Genomic DNA, 14,327 nt, shown 5'->3' with positions numbered 1-14,327 from the left:
ATGATGAACAAGTTTGAGAAATGTTCAGAGTGTTTTTTTAAACCTGCGAGCAGTGTTTGGAATAACGGCGTTTAAAAGAACGGCGTTAGGTAACGACGTTATTTTTTCAGTAACGCGGTAATCTAACTAATTACTTTTCCCGTCGTTACAAAGCCGTTAACGTTACTGAACGTTATATACACATTATATATATACATTAGCAGTTTTTAATTGTACTTACATTATAGTTACAGTGATATACTGATAATAGTTGATGAATGTATGAAAACATTTTTGAAAAACTTAATTAATGAAAGAGACATACTGTATATGGTTCGCAAACCAAAGGTTGCCAAAACCTTTAGGCATGAGAGCGCATTTATGAAAAATGTTAGATGTCGGTTTCATGTCAGAAATGGGATACAAAGGGAAGCGAGGGGCATATGTGAAACTGAAGACTGAAGTAATGGCTGCTGATAATTCAGCTTTGCCATCACAGGAACAAGTTACAATTTGAAATATATTCAAACCGTTATTTTAAATGATAATATTTCACAGTGTAAGGAAACAGTAGAACAGTATTCTGAACAGTAGAGTACGTATTTAAATAAACACTTAAGTTAACACTGCAGGAATTAGCGTGTAGTAAACATACAACCACATAAAAAAAGACCCTTCAAACACACTTGCAACACTGCCAAGCACCATCCTCCCTTGTGACAGGTGCCAGGGCAGAGCAACATGCCAGCCGGTGTGTGTTTCTGTGCCAGTCATCAGTGAGTGTGAGCGAGGGTGGCGGGCTGGCAGGAGAGAGGTGTGAAAGAGCAAGGGAGCGAGGGAGGAGTGATCAGAGGAGGAGGAAGGAGAGTACAACAAGCGCTCTGTTCCCCAGTAATGAAGCGTGAGTGCTGAAAACGAACCCAGATGGGAATAATTAAGAGAGATAGAATCTTCCGCAAGTCGTCAGAAAGATAGAGGATGCAAGAAAGAGAATGAAAAATAATGAGTCTGTAATTACTATGACAAATGCCTCCTGTGTTAATTTCTGCCACACTTCAGAGACCCTGGAAACCTATCGCTACAGGATCGGTTTCTTGCTGTAAGTCATGCAAACTAATTAAACATAAGAATTGCTAATAATTACACAATGAAGCCAATGAACGTCCAGCAGATGTGAGACGTGTACAGCTTGGCAACATGACCACAGGAGGAATATCTGAAGCACATTTTATCATCGGCAAGGGGACGTGAGCCCCTGAAAACACCTTTAATAATGAATGTGAACTAATGGCTTTGTAATGACAAATGAAACAATGTAAACAGAGGAACCAGCCACATGGAGCCAGATAATGAGAGGCTGATTTGATCTAAATCACATTAATTCACCGGCTGATGTTTGAAGCTTGAGTCATTTTAGCCCAAATATTTACAAAGATCATTCACACTTGAAATTGAACTAATTTCAAGTTCATTTTAACGCTAGATTCAAAAAAGATTCTTAAAAGATTCTGTAGCCGAGTCTTAAACTTTGACCACTTTCCCATATCGTACACAATGACGTCAGAAAACAGGACCTCAAGTCTCAGATAATCAGAGCTCAGAATGTGCCAACATGACAGAAAATTCACCTTGTTGATGTATTTAACCATTAGCTGTACTGATGTGTCATTTGTCATTAGGAACTCTCCACCAACAGTAAATTCCCATCTCATTGTGGTTTTTAGATCAGTTTAGGGAAACATGAACTTAACCAAGTTGGCCAAATAAATCTTGTTAGGTATGTGTGTGTAGAACAGCATTATAACATCCAAAACACAACATATGCTGGTGATCAGCAATGCAGAGATTTGTTGCTTTTTTGACATCTTTCACAAGTTAGTTTACTTCTCAGAAGATATTTTGCTTTTCTCAGAAGATTCAAATGCTCTGAGGTCATTTCCTGTCATGAAAAACGTGGCTGCTGATTGACAGCAGCAGCTGTGATTCCTGAACTGCAATGCTAAAGAGACAGGGCAATATAATCTTCTGGGCGACACTGAGCAACTTAAAACATACTATGACCTGGATCGCTGTTGCTCACAGCTGCTTAAATGGGTGCGAACCTAAGAAGCACTGGAAAATGGCTCACTATGTTAATCACAGGCCTGCAAACACATAGGAAATGTATATTTACCTATAACAGTAAGTGAAAAGGATGGTATTATATTCTTCAGCTACTTGAACAATTTTCTTTTCACAAAACATTCACACAATTGTAATGAATGTTGTCTTCTTCATTACTGAACTTTGACTTTCTCTCACAGTAAAAAGAAAATACGGTGACACCCAAAGGCAAAACACCAATTGAAAAGGCCAAATCACTGACCACACCCACAGACACACAGGATTTCACTGACCGAGGCCTGTCCGCCTCCAATTAGTCAACCACAAATATGCACCCGCCTTCCCCATCTGTTCCACCCAATCCCAGCGCTCCTCTTTTCATTCTTGTGCAAGCCGGCACTGAGGACAGTATTGTACTTTCCCATCAATACGGGTGTAAATGTAGAGAAACAAGCTTGAGAATGAGCCCCATGGGGTTGAAAAGGGCAAAAAGGGGCACTGAGTAAAGTTTTAATGATTCAGTTTTCTGCAGAACAAAAGCCAGATCCTTCTGCATAATCTAAGATATCCAGTTACATAAAATATATAAGCCATACTAACAAGTCAAGGTTAAGGCTTACAAGAATGGATGGCATATTGTATAGCTTACACTCCAAGGGGCCAGTTGCATAATCTACTACTAGTACTAGTAGTGTAGTTCATCAAGTAGTGTACTTCATTAAAATATATATATATAATTAGAATTATAATCACAAAAAAATGTAAATAGTAATAATAAATTGTTTTTGTATATGCCAATTCATTTTTGTCCTCTGTAGTGGAAAAATAGACACTATATACATAAACATATTTGAATAATTTTATGTTATAATGTAATTCTTAAAGTCCACATGAAACCCCAATTTACTATTTACTTTACTAGTTCACAATGCTAGTTAATATGCTGAAAACAATAGTCTGTCTTTATAATCTTTAATCAAAATCTGAACATTTACTTCCACTCTGGAATACCACTCCTATTCGTATGATGTCAGTTTGACGGCTTGGGCAGAATATCCTTAAACACACCCCTCCAACCATTAGATTGCTATGATCAAGAGACAGAGAAGAGGAGCACAAACCTAAAACCATGCCCTCTATTCAATATTCCGTTTCATTTGGAAAAACGTCACTACTACACTGAAATAAGAGTGGCAGTAACTTCTGGTTCACGGGGGCTTTAATATACAACAGCACCACTGTTCAAATGTTTGGGGTCAGTTAGATTATTGTTTTTAAACAAACCCTTGTCTTTGGCAAGGTTACAATTAACTGCTTAAAAGTAAATAGTAACAGTAACAGTTTTCAATACTGATAATAACAAGAAAAGTCTCTTGAGCACCAAATCACCATATCACAATGATTTCTGAAGGATCATGTGACACTGAGGACTGGAAATAAATTACAGAATATTACAGAAATATTACATTTTAAAATATATTTAAATAGAAAACAACAATATTTCAATATTTCACAATTGTACTGTTCTTACTGTAGTTTGAATAGACAAATGCAGCCTTGGTTAGGAATGAAACTTATTTTTGAATGGTAGTGTACTGTATATATAAAATTGCAAAGATAGCATCATAATCCATGTACTAACTATAGTATATTCCTACAGAATAACCCACAAATCCTTTATTCACAACAGCAAATCATCCTCTAAAAAAAAAAAAAAACACCCAGTGACTACTGACTCGAATAATCCACCCTAGAGGCTGAAGAGGCAAATTTATATGACAAACAGGACAGGCACAAGCATTGTTTGAAAGGAAACAGTACAGGCCTTTTGGCAGAAAAGCTGCTGTTGGAAAGGTTCTGTTGACCTGCGTTAACCCATTCAGAATACTACCAAAATACAGAAGAAACACTGCCAGTGGAAGCTGCATCATGTGCAATGTGCAATTCTATGAAAAATAACGGCCTCAGCAGGCAAATTGTACTCCAAACACTCAGATTTTACCCTGTTTGTACTGCGTAGGCCAAAATGGAATCCTATTTAAGCTGCACAGCAATACACAAGTCTCATTATTAGCACACTGAAAAAAAAGATTTGTTGGATTTACTCAATCGAATTATGGACATTGGTTCCACACATTCAGTTTGAGTTCAAAGTATCCAATGCATTTATGTGGTTTCATTATAATATGGTTGTGTTAATCCTATGCAATTTCAAAAAGTAATGTGTACATAGTCTTTTCAAGTTATACTAACATGATTCAGTAATGCTAGTTTAACATTATTTTTTTATTTCAGATATCTGCTTCAATCATGTTAATTCTGTGCAATTAAATCAAGTTATCTTAACATAATTTTGATAACTTCACTAAAATTAAATTTTAATACATTTCAATGGTTTGTTGTCGCATGTTTCATTTCACGTAACACAAAACTTTTGTAAATCCTTTATTTAACAATTTGAACAATGTGTAATTTAAATGGCATGTCTAAATAACATCGTGCTTTCAAAAGCATAGCATAAATAACTTCTCTGATTATTAAATTTAATAAAAATACATATCAGTTGTAATTAAACTAGTATAAAAACAAACACAGTTCATTTTGTATGCATAACATGCAGATCAACAATATATTTAAACCTTCATAAGTTTTACAAGATTTCTTTTTTTTTTAAACAATATCATAAACATAAGTAACATTATACTGCATGTAACTGTGCGTTTAAAAACTAAAACAACATTGTAACACTATTTTATTTCATTTCTCTCACGAACCTTAAAACTGTACCCAAGAACACCAGTACCTGGAACTAGGGCTGCACGATAGTCACATCGCAGGATGTGCGATGTAGGCTGTCGTAGTTGATTCGTTATTCATTAACTGTACGGGCCAGCTGCTCTCCAGCAAATATTAATCAATTGACACGATGGTGTTGATGTTTACATCATTTAAAATGAGAATGTAAGTGTGCTCACCCAATTTTTGTTTGTAAGAAAAAAATAGATTAGATTTCATATCGCAATATATATCGCAGAAAAATAAAATATCGCAATGTCATTTTTTCCCAATATCGTGCAGCCCTACCTGGAACTGTTATTTCAAGAAAATAGATAAAAGATAATTATATATAGACATTACAAAACAATGTGAAAATACAGTATCTCACCCTTACCTAAACTATAAACAATGTATCTTATTTATGCTAGTTCAACCATGTTTCATAGATTCAGCTCTCTAATCAATCAACTTCTGAACCAGTCCAAAGAAGGGCCAAATTCAGACAAAAAAAAAAGATAAAGAAACGAGAGCAGGCAAAGGGGAACAGTCTAAACAACAAGATCACGGTTTACCCTCTGCGGTGGTCTTGCATGAAGGCTGCTGAAATTTTCCGAGGTTGATTGTTTGTAGTCTCAGAAGTCATTCAAAAATCAGTCCATCTCACTGGTGGAGTTCAGATTTGAAATTGGGCCTTGATAGAGAGTTCACCTGCATCCAAGTCCATGATGAGTTTTTGCTAAATTTCATATGTAAAACGCAACTTTGTGGGGTACTGCAGGTTAAGAGTATAAATTAGACCAAAAACATTGAAGTTGCCAAAATCCACACTGTCAAGGTCCTGAAACACTGCTACACCCTCTAGCACAATGCCTACATCATGGGCTTCATTGTCTGCAGTGTGCTTTATCAGGAAGATGCCCATGGTAGTCTTCTCAATCGCACACTGTAAAAGATCTTCTTCCATGTCCTAAAGACAGAAAAAAAGATGAATATGTATTACAATTAATGCTACATGTCTAGTGGATAAAATTATTATTTTTTACATTTATGTTGCAGTGTGCATATTTGATGAAACCATGTTTTTTAGATGTATTAATATTTTGCTTCCTGAACATAGTACAGATTCCATCAGTTAAGCTCTAACTACTCACCGCATACTCCTGAATGAGATCTTTAGAGTCCTCATTAAGATAGATAGACAGTCCTCTGATGGCAAGTTCACAAGCTGCATCAATGTCATCCTTAAAAATAAGCCAAAGCAGAAAAAGAAAGGTTAGTTTAAGACATTACTCAAGTCACAATTATACAAAAGAGCACAATGGGTCTCATTCACTAAAAGTTCCTAAAAATGTATGTGTATGGCAAATATGTTGTAGTCTAGAAAAATATAATAAAGATTATAGCTTGATTTTATTATGTGAAATGTAATGCTAATAACATCAATTACAAAAAAATAGAGTGTGAATACATGCAAACAAACAAAAAAAATTATAGTGTGCTAACCTGCTATTTTTACTTATTTATTCCTTACCTTTGCAGCAGACAAATCTCTTTAACGTAACCATCTGCACATGTCCAATCAAATAGTCAGCCAAGGGGTATTCATCAGTTAATTCACCGACTTCTACAAGGCTAACTGCCTTTGTTGGGGACTGACTTAGCTCGTAATTTGTCTGAACAGGCTTTGGAATTCCAAATGTACAGCAAATTTCACTGTAAAGAGAGAACAAGCAGAAATTAGTCATAAATAACAACAACAATTAATGATTTTAAGTAACAATTTACTGTACGCTTCCAAATTAAAGACAATGCTATTTATAATATTACCCCCTTTTAAGATGTACCTTTTTGGAAAAAAGACTTTTTAATTTTTTCCAAAATGTATGGTAAATACTAGAAAATTAACCAACATTCACTTTAAAAAACAATTTATAGCATACCATAAAATAACCTTTATTGCAGCAGTCATTTATATTAATTATGATATCCATCTCAAAGTGACAACCATGTTAGTTAGCCAACAAAATTTGTATTAATTTAGATGTGAAATCCTAATATTGTAATCTTAAAACCTGCCTGAGAGATTTTTGTGAGTTATGGGCGAGGGCCGGGCTATCGAGTATTCGTTTACTTGATAAAATAGGTCCCTGCACTAAAAACATACTGTATGTTTAACCAGTGGTGGACGAAGTACACAAATCAAGTCCTTGAGTAAAAGTACAGATACGTATAGTAAAATATTACTCCAGTAAAAGTACTCCTTTTTCAATTTTACTCAAGTGAAAGTACAAAAGTACTCAATTTTTTATGTATTTAAGTAAAAAAGTACTGAAAGATAGATAGATTAATAGATAAAGATATATAGATTAATTTAATTTTATACTAGCACTTTTTTTTTTTTTTGAATCCTACTGCTCAAAATACCTGGGATTTTTCCCAAAATAACCACTATATGGAGTCAAGATATATTTTTGTTCATATGGACTACGTTGACAAGAGTGATGTTAACTGTGAAGCTTACACTGTGATGTACCTGAGAGAAAACAGAGATCACCATCTGATCTTCACCAGTAAGAACAAAGTATTTTAAAGTTTGTTGTTTTACAGAACATCACAGTTATATATGACATGATAATAAGGCCTGAAGTTAGGAAGAACATTTTAAGGAAAATATAATTATATTTTCATAATTATTTTTTCCTTCTCAAATCTTGTCTGTGGTGTAAAAACAACCCTGGCCAAACGGGGTGCATCTCTTTTACTCTTTGATAATTACTGTAACGTTAGTTACCATGTTCTGAACATCACATCCTTTCTTTTCTCCCCAGATGTAATATATATATATATATATATATATATATATATATATATATATATATATATATATATATATATATATATATATATATATGTGTGTGTGGTTGAATAAAAATATTTGGACATTATTTATAAAAATTACCTCAAGTTAGCACCAGCAAGCTTGTTAGCTAGACAGTTAGCATCAGCTAACAATATTTACTTATTTTCGGTACGGTTATGAATAAACATTCATGTCTGTCTACTCGTCTAGTTAATCCAAACAATATAACGTTACTGCTGATAAACAATATAAAAACAGACGTCACATAGGACATGGTGGCATTTTAATAAAACTGTTAATATTACGGCAGCGTGGAATTTGAATTAATGAGTTATTTTATTAATTTGTGTTAATGTTTATTTTTTTATTTTTTTACCTAAAGCACAGATACGCTGATTGATGTGTCTGAATCGTCTGCACTCGAGCATTTGAGTGGGCTTAAACAGATCACTCTTTACAGCGGATTTAGTTCCCAAACAACTGACAATTTTGACCTAAATATGATTTTCAGTTACAACAATTTATCTTAAATTTCGACATTAACAACTTACTTTTAGCAACATCAAGATGCACACGCGCTCACAAGATCTCCCGGTTCTTCTGTAGACTCGCACTAAACGGTTCATTTGAATCAGTGAGTGGTCGACTCCAGAACAGCTGCAATCGGATCATTCTAATTCGTAAACGAATCGTTTGGTGCGATTCGCGATCCGATTTAAAAGTTTATTTTTAAAGTTACTCAAAATAAAACTACTCCAGTAAAGTACAGATACTTGAAAAATGTACTTAAGTAAATGTAAAGCTACTCCGTTACTGTCCACCACTTTCGTTGGTAAATCAAAGACATGCACTGACAGAGCATCGAGCGAGCGCTTTTACCCATTGCAGTGATATGACAACGGCTACGAACCCCTCCCCCACACAAATCCTAAAGTCCATGTTATTATTATTCACCTGATGAGAACTTGATTTCCATCTGTAAATTGTTTAATCGGATTGTAGAAGTTTGATAAACTAATGTTACCAGTAATATTCATGGTTTATTAACCTGAACGTTACCCACCCAAAAAAAAATCTGCAAGGACACTCGACGAAATATACCATCGACATGATTTAAAAGCGTGTGGGGTTATCTTAAAACATTATTGTTGCATTTAATCTGACAATTAATGCATTTGTATAATAGATCATACAATAGATACTGAAATTCTTACCTTTTAACGAGCTTTGAAAAAAGACAGTCAGTGCCCTCATGTGTCCTTTCCAAACCAACGGTCCTGGTGTGGTCTGGATTTCAAAGCGCATGCGGAGACGCTCTCGCGCGCGTTGCTCCCGCGCAAACGACGTATTTCACAAACCTGAATTAGATTAATTATAGCCTACACAATGGAATTAAGTTGAGAAGAAAATACAAAGTAATTGTGTGACATGGGCCTATTTTAATTAAATAAATCAAACAGCAGAAAAAATCATTTTACATGAACACCATTTGTTTGAAATCTGAAACAATTTGAACATTTTCTTGCAAAGTGATTATATCATGTTTTGATGATTATGTTGAATTTCATTTAGAATTTAAACAATACAATTATGTTTCCATCTTAAACATAAATGTATTAAGTAGATTGTAAGTGTATCGTTTTAGTAAATTCAGTAAAACTGCTTTTCCTTTTTTTCAGTGCACACAATGAGCCGTTTGAGATGTTATTGTGTGTGTGTGTGTGTGAGGGCAATCTTAAACTATGGCTCTCCAGCCAGCCGATCCCACACAAAGGCAAGAAGCCTTCCAGCACGGCTGGTTTTGGACAACTAAACAAGGGTGTGTGTAAATATGCCTTTGGGAAAAAGAGGTGTCTGTGTGTGTTGGAGAGAGCTGTGCAAGCTGAGACAGAAAAAAAGAAGGGGTGTGTGCATACATGTGCATGCTTGAGCTGTGAACTTTGACTATACACAGCCCACATTTGTTATGGAAAATATATTTTTGATATTATGTAGGTGTTTGTGTGCAATCTGGGAATCAGTGCAACCAACAATGTCTGAGTGTGTTTGAGCTGCTGCCATATCTCACTCCACAAGGAGAAGAAAGACTATTGAGATCTTAATCCACAGAATCAACACTACTTCATTTGGTTAAAATGGGGCGCTTGGAAACTGTCTTTACTATCTTAAACGGCTGCATGAGTCTTCCACAGTCTATCATAGCCCATCCCCAGCATAAATCAGCAATTTGACGGAATTACATGCAATGGACTGATTATATCACTTTTATGGAAATAAACCAATTCAAAGTAACTAATTGAACAACACTATACATGAAGTTTTACTTTACAAAGCTCTACACAAGAGTAATATTTCAACAAAATATGTTAGAGCTGAGCATGACTAGAGAAATTTCTATTCAAAAAAGATTTTATAAGGCCCACAGATGGCAAACCATCCACACAGGCACTCTCCAGACCTCCTCCATTTCTAAACGGTATTGATCCTCTCTTCACACCCAAACACAGCATGTTCACCTCAAGCCTGACACTCGATGCCTTTCTTCAGCTAGGTAACGTCCCGGCTCACAGGCTCAGTTTTTGGGTTAGTGGAGGTAAGAGGAGTGCCTCTGTGACACACTTGGGCTGATCTGTATTCCCTTATGGCTGTTAATCTCAGACTTTGATGCTGTCGGACACAGAGTGTGGGACTGGTCTCTAATCAGCTCAAGCGGGCTAATTGGTGGCTAAGCACCTCTGGCAGCTCTAAGTATAGAGCCGTGATGAAAAGTGGAAGCAGTGACCTTGAAGGACCAGGATACCGTCAGGTTTACACCAGTGGTGATCTACTGGGCTACATTACGCTCTCTGGATTGAAACACAATTTTGTTACAATATGTTAAATATTGTATGTAAACTGCTCAACTGAATATGATGTATATTGGAGCAATTTACCCCCCATAATGTCTGATTTATTTAACCAGTAGACTGGATTTAAATGAGTATATTATTTTACTAGATAGGCACTTTTTAAATATCGTAATGCATATTATAATGAAGTAATCATAACTTCATTTTACAAGGCTAGGGTTAGGGTTAGGGTTAGACTGACCCTTAGAATTAAAGTCTATTTTAGCTCCTGTACATTTAAGACTTCTCTATGTAAACCACCAGTTGTAAAGTTTACACTGTGTAGGAACTGAATAGTAAATAGTTGTTTATAAATGTAATCAGTTCTGTGTCAAATGTGCTCATGGTAATGAAATCAATACCATGAATATTCCAAAAATATAAAATTTCCACAAATGTGGACTGAGTGGACTACAAAGAGCTATTTTTGTTGTGAATGACTGAGTCAACATACATTGAACTGTTTTATTTCAAAAGAGCAAGGGAAAACTTATTTTCCATGCCATTCCTTTTAAACATCAGCTCCTCATAAACAAGCATTAAAATGGAACAGAGCTCAGCTTCAGTTCTGCTTCACACCAGTTTGACTTTGATGAATGCCTGAGATGCATGATTGAAGATGTATGATTCTGTATGACCTGAGTTATCATTCTTTTACATTAACTATGCATTTAGTGGCTTTTGATGCATAACGGTGTGTATGCAGCTATGAGATCATAGTGTTTGCATCACAGAGGTAGAAGGCAACTCAGATCAACATTAACTAGACTCAATACACTGATGATCCAATCCATGGACTCAAGAGGACACATTCTGGCTTGTTAGCAAGACCCTGCTCTCTCCCGCTGGAAGACTGCACACTCTGTGGCCATTTTCCTCCATTTGCTGCACAGCTGATTGCCTCAAAAACCAAAAAGTTTCAGTACTGAACTTCCATAAGCAAAGACGGCAGATTTCAAATCACGTATTTCCAGAGCGCCAGACGAAGAGATGCAGTTGAAATGTATGAAAATCTAAATTAATACATTTCTCCACAGAATATTGACCTTGTACCTACAAAATCAGCAATAAACTTCTAAAATTATTGCTCCACAAATCAGAAGTGGCAGCAGATAAAGTTTATTACTGTAATTATAGTAAACACCTCTCTGTCACCCCATAATGCTCTGTGTGCTGTTTTGTTGAATGCTCCCTCAGACTGTTGTGCCTCATTAAGATCAAGGCTGAGAGTGTGTGCGCATAGAGCTTAAACAGCAGAAAGACTCCCTGGAGAATTGACATCAGCCTGCTTTGTACACTCACAGCTGCCGCTTACTAAGTCTAAATGAAAAGTTCAAGCTTCCAGACATTCACTGGGATTATTTACAGTAACAAAGAAACAGGCCTTGTGCTTTGCATTTTTGTATCTGATGCCAAAAGCAAGCGCAGCAACAAACTAGTGAGCCCCTTTGTTATGGTTTTCCCAATAATACACATTAATTAACGCACAAACATAGCTGTGTGACTGGTGTACTAGTGCTGGGAGATCTTCATTAGCATGTCTATTAAAGTGCAGGTCTTCAGGTGGGATTAACTGCCCCGCTGAGCACACAAACTCAGCTGCCATGAGCTGACCTGACCAGAGAAAAATAGAAATGGAGAAAAAGACTTCCCGAGAGGTGGATATAGGCTTCAATGTTTACTTGGCATGAACACACACACACACACACACACACACACACATTATATATTACATTTGGGTCGGTCAGAAAGATTTTTTTTTAATGTTTTTGAAGGAAGTCTCTTGTGCATTTATTTGCTAAAAAAAAAACAAAAAAAAACAATGAACTATTACAATTTAGCATTACTGTAATCCATTTAATACAATCAGTTGAATTTATTTGAAAAAGTAATTTATTCCTGTGATCAAAGCCATATTTTCAGCATCATTACTTCAGTCTTCCAGTCAGGGGGCAGCTGTGGCCTAATGGTTAGAAAGCTGGACTAGCTACCAGAAGGCCGCCGGTTCAAGTCTCAGTGCTGGCAGGAGTTGTAGGTGGGGGGGGGGATTAAATGAACAGCACTCTCTTCCACCCTCAATACTCATGGCTGAAGTGCCCTTGAGCAAGGCACTGAACCCCCGGGTGCTGGATCTATAGCTGCTCACTGCTCCGGGTGTGTGTTCATTTCTCACTGCTGTGCGTGTGCACTTGGATGGGTTAAATGCAGAGCACCAATTCTGAGTATGCGTTACCATACTTGGCAAATGTCACGACTTTCACTTTCCATGTCACATGACCCTTTGAAATCATGCAGATTTGGTTCTCAGAAACATTTCTTATTATTATTAATGTTGAAAACTATTCAGCTGTTTAATATTTTTGTGGAAATCATAATCATTTTTTTTTTTCAGAATTCTATAATTAAAGGCAGGGTAGGTAAAAAATGTATAAAAAAACTTTTTTTCCATATTTGTTTAAACTTTATTTATATATCAATACATAATTAAAATGTATGTACTCTGAAAAAGAAAGTATAAAATCGAGTGTCTGTAGACCTCTCACGACTGTTTTAAAGACAGCTCATTATTTCCATTCACTCCACCCCCTCCCTTCTGGGCTCCTTCCAAAGCCACGCCCCAAAACACATGAATGCGCGACTCCGACCACTGAGCTGGAAGACGCATTATTTACCTGAGACGAGCGGAGAGGAAGGAGCACAGTGCATGTAGTGACATCGTGTCAGAATCACATGTAATAAAAATAACTTTATAATTATAAAGATAAACAAACAAGATGTATTTTAGTACTCCCTATCAAGCTAGCATATTGATATTGGTAAAGTTTAAAATATATATTTTTTGATTCGCTAACGAGCTAGTTGTCTATAAGGCCAAGCTAAAAACAGGTTGCATGATACACGTTTTTCCATTATCATCATTTACACTGTGATGAAGATGAATTTCGTGTAAGATTCATAACGGTGTTCTGCATGTAAGAGTTTCCATGATGAAAGCATTGTTGACTCTGATGAGGACTACACTCCAGAGACAAGTACCGCATCGTCAGCTCGAGGACAGGTCCGGGGTCGAGGGCGAAGCAGAGGAGGTCGTGCAAGAGGCCGTGCAACTAGGGTCCGAGGAAGTAGACGCCGAGGACGGGGTGGTCGAAGTGCAGGGCAAGGAGCACTTGAGTTCCCTCAGTTCTCGCCATTGCTGGAAAGCCATGCCGATATTAACTCGCGTTTTATTTCTTTGTTTATCCAAATACTTTTTGTTCATTGCCTTTTCTTGTACTGTTACTGTCTTCCTTTTTTTTGCCTGGTTTGCCTTCACTAACTGCATAGGCCGGTACTGTGAATTTCGCTTGCTGTTTCTCTGCCATTGTTTTGGTATTCCTAGGATCCGTGCCTCTTAAATTTCCTCAAATCAAACATGCGTGCGCAAGTGGGCAGGTCATGTGTGGCAAAAGGGTGGTTGCCATGGTTGCGAGAGAGTGACAGTCGCCTAAGCCAATCCTATGTTTCGTGCCGAATGGAAATAATGAGCTGTGTTTAATACAGATTAACCGGTCTAGAGTCACTCGATTTTTATACTCTTTTTTATCAGAGTATTTACATTTTAATTATGCATTGATATATATAGAAAGTTTAAACAAATTTGGAAGAAAGTTCTTTATAAATTTCTTACCTACCCTGCCTTTAATAAAGGTATACTAGAATAGATTTAGTATTCTAGTATT

The 14,327-nt window shown here is 36.3% G+C and overlaps 1 protein-coding gene and 1 long non-coding RNA gene across 5 annotated transcripts in view; both read right to left on the bottom strand.

Annotated features, from left to right (window-relative positions):
• The window catches only part of LOC128000329 (rhotekin), a 75,431-nt gene that overhangs the window by 17,766 nt on the left and 43,338 nt on the right, over positions 1-14,327 (bottom strand). The gene's annotated exons all lie outside the window — the stretch shown is intronic.
• LOC128000375 (uncharacterized) lies at positions 4,776-9,381 on the bottom strand. Its single transcript, XR_008173166.1, has 4 exons — positions 8,935-9,381; positions 6,392-6,573; positions 6,012-6,101; positions 4,776-5,827 (listed from the first exon to the last, which is right to left on the bottom strand). It is a non-coding gene; the product is annotated as an uncharacterized LOC128000375 (long non-coding RNA).

Source organism: Carassius gibelio, chromosome A5, assembly GCF_023724105.1.
Source record: "Carassius gibelio isolate Cgi1373 ecotype wild population from Czech Republic chromosome A5, carGib1.2-hapl.c, whole genome shotgun sequence".
Lineage (NCBI taxonomy): Eukaryota > Metazoa > Chordata > Actinopteri > Cypriniformes > Cyprinidae > Carassius > Carassius gibelio.
The sequence above is the reverse complement of the archived record's forward strand: the minus strand, read 5'-3'. Positions and strand labels throughout refer to the sequence as shown.